This window comes from Urocitellus parryii, chromosome 3, assembly GCF_045843805.1.
Source record: "Urocitellus parryii isolate mUroPar1 chromosome 3, mUroPar1.hap1, whole genome shotgun sequence".
Classification (NCBI taxonomy): Eukaryota; Metazoa; Chordata; class Mammalia; order Rodentia; family Sciuridae; genus Urocitellus; species Urocitellus parryii.
In genome coordinates, this window is record NC_135533.1 from 61,633,617 (window position 1) to 61,646,684 (window position 13,068).

The window sequence follows — 13,068 nt, forward strand, 5'->3', positions numbered from 1 at the left end:
AATGAAGGAGGAAGTGAGATATAAATTTATTATAATAATGTTAAGATCCATCCCCCGCCCCCTGCCAGATGTACAGTTGAGATAGGCTCCATTATATCAGAAACAGAGAGAATACAAATAAAACTATGTTAGTAGTCTCTCTTCCTGTATCCTCTGTTGTCCTTCTTTCAGGAAGTCTTAAACATGGTCCTAGGACATCTAGAAACCTTGAACTTTCTTGGCATGTCTTTAATCAAACTATACAACTCTCAGCTCTTAGAGTAATACTGGATATTGACAACACTGAAATGTCTATAATTTTGAGGCTACAAAAGGAGAGACTCATGATGAATGACGTCTAAAAGGAAACCCTCTGGAGCAGATAGGTGTACTTGAATTTCCAGGGTCTACATAGGGACCAAGCAAACCTGACAGCCAGAGTATATTTTCTTTGGGGCAATATTACTTCAGAGTCATTCCACTTTGAAGAAACACATTGAATTAATGCAAAATATGAGCTATTTAAGGTATAAAAAGTATGATTTCTTTTAAGACTTTTGTTTCTCCATAGCCTAATTTCTTTTTATAATTTTTCATCCTCTCATAAAGCTTTCCTAATTTCAGATATCCTCTGACCATATACTCGGTCAGGGGGCTCTCTTTTTTGCTATTCCTTCTGAACAAAATAATTTTTCTTCCAGTTACTATAAAAATTTCTTAATTGTAGATTTATTAATGGTATGTTTTTCTAGGTGACTCCTTAAGACTGTGACCTTTATTTCTTCTCATAAATAGCAATTCCTGACTCCTCTCAGGTTTTCAATTAGAGCCACTAAAAACCTTTCTTTATTTACTCTTTCACTTTTCCTCATTGTAATTTCATCTTGCACTGTTCCAGTAAACAAATCCACATAATTATTTCTCAAGCTGATAATATGGCACATCTCCAGTGAATCCTGCATCTCTATATGTGACCTAGATGAAGGCACTTGCTCCTTCAACTGACCTTCTACATTTGCATGCATCTCATATTCCCTGGTTCTATATTTTTGTTTCCTCCAGATGTTTTATAATTGTTCTCATTCTCTCTCTTACAAAAGAAGATTCCATAATATTAAGTAAGGGTGATATTCTGCTTGGATCAGTTAGACCAACATATGGCAAATGAAAACCTGAGGTAACTAGAAGACCAGAATCTTTCTCCAAACTTGGAGAAGGCAGAGTATTGGGAAAGGTATGATCAATCAGCATGTACTTGTCACAAACTAGTAGGCATCTTAGTAAGTGTGATATCAGACTAGAAATAAAGAGAGATACACAAACAGTTCCATAAACTTAGCTACAAAGATGAATACAATTATATTTTGCATTATTTTTAATATGGGAGGCATTTTAATTTGATGTAGTTATTTCTATAAAAACATATGACAATTTCATAATTTGAAACTGGAAAATGTGATTAAGTTCTTAACTGTCCATAATCAAATCAAATTAGACTGAAACAAAATGCTTTTTAATATGTATTATGAGCTTACTATTTATTAGTTGTTATTAATAGCCCTATTGACTCAATTGATCTCTCACATAATCCAAAAAATAAGGTTTCTAATATTATTAGATTTCTTCAAGTAGGAAACTGAAGCTCAGAGGAAATAAAATAAAATAAAAATATACATAATTTCAGCCAAGGCCAAAAAGTCATTGTAAGGGAATAAGGCACAATGGAACACATAAGAATAAAAATCTGCTCCCAGAAGGGGTAAGAAATGCCTCTATATTTATCATTATGAAATGCTTTTGGGAAGGAAGATGACTCTATCTTTGGAAGGAAATAAAATATATAAATTTCCCACGGAGAAATTTTCTGTCTTTCTTTTCCTGGCTTCTGCATATGAAGGCATTCCTAGAAGGGTAGTTCTGGAAAGCATTGGCTAGGAATGCCTAGAAATGTAAAAACACAAGCAGATTATGTAGAATTGTATCTCAAATAAAAAAGAAATAGCTGACATATGTTGAACGTATGTATTCAACGTAAATACAAAGGAAACTGAATTCAGGAAATGAATTTATAGAGTTTGAATTATCTGAGACCTACTTTGACTATGTATAGTGGGATCAAGGTCATAGTTTTGAGAATTGTAGTAGCTGCGGAGTTTTGGAATATGAGGACATATAAAAGCCAGTTCAAGTGGTTCTGAGGATATTGCAAGTTTTCAGCCATTCTGAGAAGGGAGGAAGAAGAAGAAGGAGAAGGAGAAGGAGAAGGAGAAGGAGAAGGAGAAGGAGAAGGAGAAGGAGAAGGAGAGGGAGGAAGAGGGGGAGGGGGAGGGGGAGGTGGAGGAAAGAGAGAGAAAGAGGGGAAAGAAGGGAAAAAAGGGGGAACAATGAGTCTTCAAAAGAAGAGAGCACAGAACAGCAAGGGAGGATGTGTGGAGGAATGGAGAGAGTGAACAAATATGAGCACAGCTTAAAGTTATTTGAAAAAACCTCCAATGACTGTAATTCTACCATGTAAGAAACAACTGGCTTTTGAACAATAGAAATTTAGAAAGATGCTCAAGTGATCATAAAGACAAGAAAGCTATCATGCTAACTGTAAGTGGAAGAGGACCTTGACATGCAAGACAGTTCTTGAGAAATCATTTTCTGATAACATGGCCCTTAGTGCAAAATCCCAATTTGTAATTCTCAACCTGAGTGAGTTTAGCTGGATAGGCTTGGAACCAAGGATTTCCCAGACTAAGTAGTTCTCAAGGGCTGAGACTTGTTGTTATTCTCCCTGTTGAGTGAGAGGTTACACCAGGCCTCCAAAAATATTGGGAACCTAGATTTTTATATAGAATTAATTCCCCCCTCCCAAAGTATCAAAGTGAAATTTCCAAGGAAATGAGTCCTAAGTAAGGGGTTAAAGAAACAATATCTCAAGCACACTAGAAATTTTCAAACCTTTTGACTTATAAGCTATATCCAGTTCCTGACTATATTAGGTTTTCATTGATACAAATAACAATGAACAGAAACTTGAAACAACACAAATTTATTATCTTACAATTTTAGTGAATCAGTAGTCAGTACTGGTTAAATAGGTTTTCTGTTCATCATCTCACTAGACTGAAATCAAGGTGTTGGCCAATGTTGTGTTCTCATCTGAGGCTTGGTTCTTCTTTCAAGTTTAAGTGGATTTTGATACGATTCAACTTCCAAGGGCTGTATGACTGATTCTAGCTTATCAATCAGCAATTCTTTGCCCAATGTGGTGGAACATACCTGTAATCTCAGTCACTTGGGATCCTGAGACAGAAGAATTGCAGGTTTGAAGCAGTCTGGCACCTCAGATCCTCAGAAACTTAGTGAGACACAGTATCAATAAAATAAAATAAAACAAATAAAATAAATAAAATAAAATTTCTGGGGATGTAGTTCAGTAGCAAAGTACCCCTGGGTTCAATACCGAGTAACAAACAAAACAACAAAAAATCTTCTTTGCTATACGTTTTTTTCCTCTGAATTTTATTCAGTATTTTTTCTTTATATTTTATTTTTTATAGTTTAAATATATTATGCCTGGATACATTTTATTTCTGGCATTTGTACTCATTGTTTTCAGATCTTCCTGGATCTTTGGTTTGGTGTCTAACATCAATTTGGGGGAAATTTTCAATCATTACTCCTTCAGATAACTCTTCATTCTCTCTTCTTCATCTGATATCATTATGTGTACGTTACACTGTTACTCTGTGTTTGTCAACATTTTGTTTCTGTGATCAAAATATCTGTAAAGAACAACTTAGCCAAGGAAAAGTTTATTTATTCAGGGGTTGAGTCCATGGTTGGCCAACTCCATTGCTCTGGGCCTGAGAGGGGGACTGTAGAAAATCATGTCAGAAGGGTGTAGTTGAGAAAAGTTGTTCAGCTTAAGAGAAGTAGGAGACACAGAGAGAGAGAAGACAGGGCCATGGACAAGTATAATCAAGGCCGTATCACCCAGTGACCTAATTCCTCCAGTAGTGCCTCACCTGCCTACAGTTACCACTCTGTAGATGATTCAAATTTGAGTTCAGTAAATGGCTTAATCCACTGATAATTCTTTTCCTGGCTTCTGCTGAGGAGGTTACAGCTCATGAGGATACAGCTCTCATAATCTAATCATTTCACCTCTAAACATTCCTACATTGCCTAACACATGAGCCTTTTGGGGCCATTAAAGTTCTAAACTATAATGGGCACCCTTTGTAGCTGTCCCACAATTACTGAATATTCTACTCTGTTTTTCCCCCAAATGGTTTGTTTTTCATTTTGTTAGTTTCTATTGATGTATTCTCAGAGATTTTTTTTCTTCAGTCATATCTAGTATACTAATGAATTTCATCAGAGACACCTTTCATTTCTGTTTTTTTAATCTCTACCATTTATCTTAATCTCTACCACTTATTCTCTTGTTAGAATTTGCATTTCTTTGCTTACATTGTCCATATTCTTCTATGCTTCCTGCTTTTTTTCAATTTGGGCCCTTAGCATATTAATCATAGTTGCTTTAAGTTCCCAATCTGAAAATTCTTATGTCTTCTGCCATATTTGAATCTGATTTTGATGCTTGATCCGTCTCTTCAAACTGTGTGTTTTGCCTTTTAGTGTGCCTTATAGTTTTTACTTGATAATTGGGTATTATGTATTAGTTAAAAACAAACAAACAAACAACAACAAAACTGAAGTAAATAAGCATTTAGTAATATGTTTGCATGGGGTAAGAGTAAAACAGACTATAGTGTGCTGGAATGGTGTATTCCTCCTCCTTAAATAGGATCTGGAAAAAACTCCAAAAGTTAGGATTTAGAAACATAGTTTCTTTTTTGGAACAAAACTTGTTAAAAGAAGAATTCTCTGGCATATTTAAAAAACAGTTCCTTTTCCTCCTCTCTTGTCAGGAACACAAGTTTTTTCTCCCAAATTTGCTGTGAGAACACACATAACTGGGGATCCCTTTATAATTGCATATGCTTGGAATTTTTAACTCTTAGCCTTGTGCACACCAAGCCACCCACAATTTGTCAATTGCAGTTTAGATTTTCATACCCCAGAACTGTTTCGTGCAGAAGTTTTTGCTCATGGATTTCTTCTCTAGAACATTATAATTTTCTGTAGTCACCTATCAATCTCCAATATTTGAGGTAGAAGTTAGAATGAGATTATCACCTTCATGGACAGAGAAGTTCTTGGTGTATTTAACAGGGAAAAAAATACATTGAAAGGATAAATAAGAAGTAGAGGTGATTGCTGGTTTGAATTTCGGACATATTTGAAACATTTTCATTTCCAATTAACACAACCTTATCTACTTCCTACCAACAACATGTTGTTAGTACTCACTGCCACTCATGAGTGTCACTTTGCCATCACTATAAGAAACATATCTTTGCCAAATCTTCATCAGTGACATCTGCATCATTAATTCCAATTTTCCAGACCTCACCCAAATTAAACTTTCTCCATACTTCATAGAGTTAATTGCTATTTTCTGATTTTGAAATATTCTCTCCTCATCACTGCACAATCCCTAGTCTGGATCCTACTCCTTTTATTTTTATTTCCTTTTCAGTATGTTTTATAGTCTCTTCCTCTTTGTTAAGTAATTGTTATAGTTTTTCAAGGCTGTATCCTAAGCTCCTTTGTCTTCTTCATCTATTACCTTAGATAATCTCATTTGCATCCATTGTTTCTATTACAATCTTGATAATTGAATCTTGATTCACAAATATCTTGCTCTAGCTCAGACTTCCCTGAGCACCACCCAAGAACTTCCAACTGTGTACTCAGGTCCACTGAGATATCTCCCAGACTCCTCAAGTGGCTCATGTTCAAAATATCTGCCATGTGCTCTCTCTTCCTTAGATTTCTTCCTCTTTTACCATTCCTTACCTCAGCAAGTCACAGCCATACCTGAATCTTCTTCCCCGCAACTGTCCTGTATCCCTTTCTATATTTAAGGTGATGAAGGAACCACCAATACATGTAGCGTGGGCCTCCAGAACGCACCATACCTCTGCCTGCTTTTTTATTATCCACATGGAGTGGCCTAATTTAATCAATTATCATCTCCCTTTGGGATATTTTGAACAGCTTCCCATTCATCTGTACAAGTCCATTCTTTCTATCCTTAGTCATTTCTACACACTAGAGCCAGAGTGGTCTTTTTGAATGATAAATCTTGTCATGCTATCCCATTACTGAGCACTTGCTTTCAAACTAAAATGAAAAAATCCTTAATGTTTCCTCACTATAGGATGCTGAAGAGCAGCTGTAGCCACCTTGGTCATTTACATGATCCATGGATTTTTTTTTTTTTTTTTTTTTTTTTTGGCCTCAGAGTCTTTGAACCTGCATTTCACAAGGCCAGGAATAGTTCTCTTGCTCCCTTCATTTTATTATTGCTTTTCACCCTCAGTTCAAATTTAGTTTTCTGAGTAGCTCACTGTCTTATATGCTCTGTACTTAGGGAATCAGGGTCATTGCTTTCATTAACATATTACATCTGATTTTTTTTTTTGTGGCATTGATTTGTATAATAGCTTTATCCTTCAGAGACTGGAAGTTCTATGAAGTTAGAATTTGTGCTTGTGTTTATTCACCAGTATCGTCTTCTCATTCAGTAATAGATAAATAATACATATTGAGAAAATGAATAAGTGAATGACAATGTGGTAAAGGTTGTAAATATGAACTTTATCATTTATTTCCTCCTGAGATATGTGGCTTGCCTTCCTTACTACTACAGACGACAAAATTTTGAAAACCAACTCTTGTCTTATTACATTTTCATCAAATGCTAAAATTTGATTATACAGTTTGTTCACATTTAAAATGAAATAATGAGTGGAAATAAAACAATACAAATCAATATTTTGCTTAGATATTTAAAGCAATATCTTCCCTACTGCCTGGTCATAAAAATCATAAGTTCTTTTTCCCTAGTAGAGCAGAATCTGGGTAGGAACCCATGAATCTCCACTTTTAAACAATTATCTCTGGTTCTAGGAATGAAAATTTGAAAAATAAAGTTTAATACATTAATGCATTTGGATTAATAATAGGTATCATGATAAGAAAAAACCCATTGACATTATTCACACATGTCTTATGGGATCTAATTTCCTATCTTTCTCTTTTACCTTCCTTTCTTTCTTCTATCTATATATTCTTATTGACAGATCCTAAAATAAAAAATGAGTTTATTTCCAATTGAATTGCAAATCTTGTCTTCTTTATTCCTGATTCAGAAGAGCACTTGGATTTCATCTGATCCATGTACTTCTAAGGCAGAAACAGGTTCGTACTCTTAAACGATAAGAAAGTCGTCACTTATATCTTGAGGCAGAAAATACGCTCTTAGAGGTTGAATGTGTATAAGGGGCTTGTATCTAATAATACATGACTTATCCTAATCCACCATGTTATTTTGTTATTTTGTCTCATACATTTTACTGCATATTCTTTTGAGAAATCTCGACCCAAATGCTAACATTTTTCTAGGTTCAACTGTGTGGGTTAAATTGTCTGGAAAATAGCTTGGCCTCGGAAGTCATGTTAAGATTATTACAACACCATTTTAGTGAAAAATTAGAGTGTCAGGGAAGAATTTTGCTCAGATGAATAACCTCACTTTGATTTAATACAAAGGGGCAAGGGAGAGAATCTTTTCTTTTGTTCAGCATTTTAAAAATCATGATAAATCAGATTAATAACATTCTAATGGTACCGATTTTGGAAGCAGTAATATTTCTGCTAGAGTAGGATTTGTGTTTAAGCATTACAATTCTATAACTTAGGTATAGCCATCTTTATGTTCTGTAACTTAAAGATATTCGTCTGTACTTCATGCTGAACTCACTTTGGATAGTCAGGGTGAAAGTCAAATTCCTAGGGAATGCCAAAGGACCTCTACTTACCCACTATTTTTAAAATTTTTTCTTTATTTTTTAAGTAAAACTGTTTCATAGAATATTTCCTTATGGTAGTTAAACTCCATTTGGTATTGGCTACTGGCTTAAACCATTACTCAGGACGTGGTTTCACTAGCTCAGGACAAAGATCCCTGTCCCGAGAACTGGACTTTATCAATCACCAAATCTGCTATTTACTGTGAGAAATCTGTTTTCCATGTGTTGTGTATCAAAAGTAATGCAAGTTGTGCCCTTATTTCACTGAAATTTAGTTTGTGACCACATCACTTTGTGTAGAGCAGAACTGAAAGCCAGTCAATAAGTAGAAAAAATATTTGAGGTCCTTCCCCCTCTTCCCCATAACCTGTCACAAAATCTGTGCTATAATTTTATTGCTATTTCATATTGTCTAATATTTCCCAGTCTATATTTTTTAAAAATACTAGCTCAGTAAGTAAGGGCTCCAAAAAGTAAAAAGGAATTCTTATAATCCTTCTTTCTCAAAGATACAGAGCATTAAGGAACATGTTTCATTTTATTTAATCTTATATGTAAAAAAGTTGTTTGATGAAAGTGATCTCACAGAGTCCAGTCAAGTTACTGAAACAGAAGGGCATAGATGACTTAACAAACAACAGAAGTTTATTTCTTGTAGATTTGAAAACTGTGAAGTTCAAGATCAAGGTGCTGGCAGATTTGTAGTCTGGTAAAGACTCAGTTCCTGGTTCATACAGAGTTGTCTTTTGTGTATGTCCTCGCAAGGTTGAAGGGGCTAGGAAGCCCACTGGGGACTCCTTTATAAAGACATTAATCCCACTGACAAAGGCACCACTCTCATGATCCAATTGTCTTCCAAAGATGCCACTTTAAATACCATTTTGGTGAGGATTTGGCTTCAACTAATTTGGAGGAATGCAGATTTCAATAGCTAGTATCCTTTGACCCTGATTTTTGCTGAAGTAGTTCAATGTGGGAAATTATGCAATAACAACTTGAAAGCTGCTTGGTGATAGACACCTTATATTGAATGTTAATCATTCCACAATGACCTTCAAAGTGCCCATTCACAGTAGTTTTTACTGAAAATGAATAAATGAATAAATCCGTAGATGGATGATTACATAGATGGATGGGTGAATATATAAATATATGAATAAAAAATTCTTTGGCCTAACATAATGAATATAATTATTAATTATAGTGAAGGTAAACTAATGGTTGCCAAAGTCAGATGATATAAGTAAGAGAACCAATATTTTTTTTTTATTTTTATTTTTTTTTTATTGGTCGTTCATAACATTACATAGTTCTTAATACATCATATTACACGGTTTGATTCAAGTGGATTATGAACTCCCGCTTTTACCCCGTATACAAATTGCTGTATCACATCAGTTACCCTTCCATTGATTGACATATTGCCTTTCTAGTGTCTGATGTATTCTGCTGTCTGTCCTATTGTCTACTATCCCCCCTCCCCTCCCCTCCCCTCCCCTCCCCTTTTCTCTCTCTACCCCTTCTACTGTAAATCATGTCTTCCATTTGTATTCTCTTGACTTACCCCTCCTTACCTCTTATATGACATTTTGTATAACCCTGAGGATCGCCTTCCATTTCCATGCAATTTCCCTTCTCACTCCCTTTCCCTCCCACCTCTCATCCCTGTTTACTGTAAATATTCTTCTCAAGCTCTTCGTCCCTACCCTGTCCTTGTTTACACCCCTTATATCAAAGGAGTCATTTGGTATTTGTTTTTTAAAGATTGACTAGCTTCACTTAGCATAATCTGCTCTAATGCCATCCATTTCCCTCCAAATTCTATAATTTTGTCATTTTTTAATGCAGAGTAATACTCCATAGTGTATAAATGCCACATTTTTTTTATCCATTCATCTATTGAAGGGCATCTAGGCTGGTTCCACAGTCTTGCTATCGTGAATTGAGCTGCTATGAACATCGATGTAGCAGTGTCCCTGTAGCATGCTCTTGTTAGGGCTTTAGGGAATAGACCGAGAAGGGGGATAGCTGGGTCAAATGGTGCGAACCAATATTTTTTAACAGATACTTAAAAATTTATCCTGTAACATACTCCTCTTAATCAAAGCATTAACCTTTGAGAAAATGTTTCTTCCAAATTTCTTTTCCTTCTGCCTCATATTCTTTATCACTTTCTCTTCCAGAAGCAAGTCTTGTTCTCTAATTTTATGAATCCTGCTTGATTTCTATCATAAAACATTACATTTGCATGGAACTTCCTGCCCCCTCCACTGACAACAGCTCATCTCTATCACACACCAGGCACTCTCACAGATACTCCATGGACATTGACTCACTCTAAGCTGCTGCTGTTATCATTTTTCTAATTTTATAGATGTGGATAGTAAGGAGTTAAGTAACTCACTTCAGACTACAGAAGTACTAAGTGAGAGATCAAGATATAGGACCAAATGTCTAACTGAAGGACCCTTATATGGCATTACTTTCCTCTATTTATGTTCTCTCCAATAGAAAATGTGCTACTCTTTGTTTGCTTTGTTTGTTTTATCTTGGTAACCTAACAAAGGATAAAATTAAAACCACATGTCTAAATTGAAACCTGGGGTACCATTTTATTATTTTTCCTCATAACGATGATGAACATTAAGGAGAAACTATATTGAAACTATTATACCTCAGAAAACAGAATATAATATAGTAGAACTTTTCCTTATGATTCAAGATACCAGGGTTTGAAAAGAGCTAATCCCTTCTAGTCTGAAAACAACCTTTCAAGTAAGAAACCCCTCATATAACCAGATGGTTAAAAATTAATAATACCCTTTGAGTTCTAGATGGTGCAGTTTTATCATATTGTGTTCCTACAACTTGTATATCAAATCAAGAACTTTCCCATGTCACAATATATAAACATCCATACTTTCTTGTTTTTTGATATCCTTTGTTGGAATAGTAATAAAACATGGGTCTACATGAGTAGTAGTTCTTGATGAAGTGATTTAAAACTATAGCATGTTTCTATATAGTTCTAACATCCTCAGTCAGCTGACAGTTGGAGATTAATGTCACAATTAGTATGTGGATATTTAATATCCCAACCCCCTGAGTTTGGAGCACTTGTAAAATGCTATGGGCTCAGCTGGGCATTTTGTTGTCATTGATCACAAAGGTAATATAAAAAGACATCTGCTGAGCCTCTGAGGAGATGGAGTTTGAAGATAGGCTTTTTATGGAGTAGGACTTTAGGCTAAAAAAAAATAGGAAAAGAAAAAGAAAGATTTCAAAGTCAAAATATTTTTTTCAGCAGGTAAATATCAGAATGCATTGTGTGGAATGTTATATGATTATTAGAAAGTCAAATTGTGTACATTCACCATTTAGGCTCTGTGTGAGTTTTATAGATTGCAAGCTGGTTGTAATCTGGCTTGGTCATTATACATGGGGAAAAATTTGCCTTTTAAATCTACTTAAGAAAATAAAATGATGCTATTTATATTTTGGGAAGATAAACAGAACTGAGAGCACAAAGAGTACAAGAGCAGTGAAAATTCATTGAATCTGTCTCAGAATTTTTATTTAATCTTTCATTAACAATATCCTAGGAATTGTATACAAAAAAAAAACTATGTAAACCCCTTAATTAGTTTAACTTGAAGTTTTGAGCTTCAGAAGGACTAAGTAAGGTAGGGTTCTAAGGTAGGGTTCTCTAGTATAAATAACACAAAACACTTCTATAATCTATATTTTTCAAAGGTGATTTAGGTGATGCGAGATAATGCCATTCATTATATTCAGCCACTTGAGTTGATACTTTACAGCAAGAAGACAAAACCTTTGTAAGTTGCAAGTCTTGATCAGTTTATAAGTGAACAGAGTGACAATAGAAAGAACTGAAAAACTTAAGATGATATCCTAAAATTACATGTGTGTGCACATACACAAAGTCAGAAAAGTATATAATTTCATCATTACTAGAAATGATCATCTTCAATCCTCTGTATCTAAAAAATAGATGCACAATAAAATGTTATTAAACTGTATTATTCTCTAACCATAAATGCATGAATATTCATTCAGATTTTTAGTATTAGAGACATTGCTAAACTTTCTCAAAGTTCTTTGATTTTCAACTGAACTTTATCATATGCAACTAAATATTCTTATTCATCTCAGGGAAGAAAAAAGATATCTTAAATGAGAAATCTAAAAGGAAACAAAAGATATTATAGAAAACTACAAATAAAAGCTGCATTATTATCTACTGAATTTGTAGACATCATAAAGGGTTATTAGCCTGTATATTAATTATTCAAGTCACACTGCAATATTGAAGTGTAAGCATGTTCCTATGATAGGACTTGATCAAGTAAATGGTTTGTAATCTCTTAGAAAGTTACAGAGAGTGAACACTTTTAGTAGAGGCTCCAATGTGTTTTAGAACCTATTGATATTTTGGAGAAAATATGTTTTAGGCTTGTAAAATAGTTGAGTATGGAGTTCAGAATCTATCCCTTATTAAAGAGACAAAAGTTGCTCTTAAAAGGCTCAGAGAGCAGGGGAAAAGAATGGATTTTAAAACTAAAGTTATAACTCTAAATAGGTTACCCTCCAATCATTGTAAAAATATTATTGAAAAGTTAGGAAACAAAATGTTTCAGAATTTCAAAGCTTGATTGCATTATTGTTGTGTTGTGTTGTTTTGAAGGTACTGCTTCATATCTGATAATTCTGCTTTTTTAAAAGCAGTTAAAGAAATGATCCCATTCACATTTCAAGGTTCATGTTTCTTGTATGATGGACTGATAGATTATTACAAACTTTTGTGATGTATTGTGACTGGTCATCCAAAGCCTAAAATTCATTTGTTTTGCATATCTGCTCTGGATTCAACCACCTCATACCAAACCTTCTGGGACAGCCAGACAATTCTCCGTCTACAGAAGCATCTCTCAGGGGTGAAGGCAAAAATTAGTATTGCTTTCTTCAAAATGCCTTTAGAATTCTATTATTCCATTGAATGGCATGGGGTTGTTTTCTTCACTAGAAGTATGTATTTATCTTTATTGACACTAATGAAATGGAGTTAATGGGTCTGGGAAAGCAAGGATTGCTGAAATATTTATGTCACGTCATTTGGAATATAAAATAAGACTAT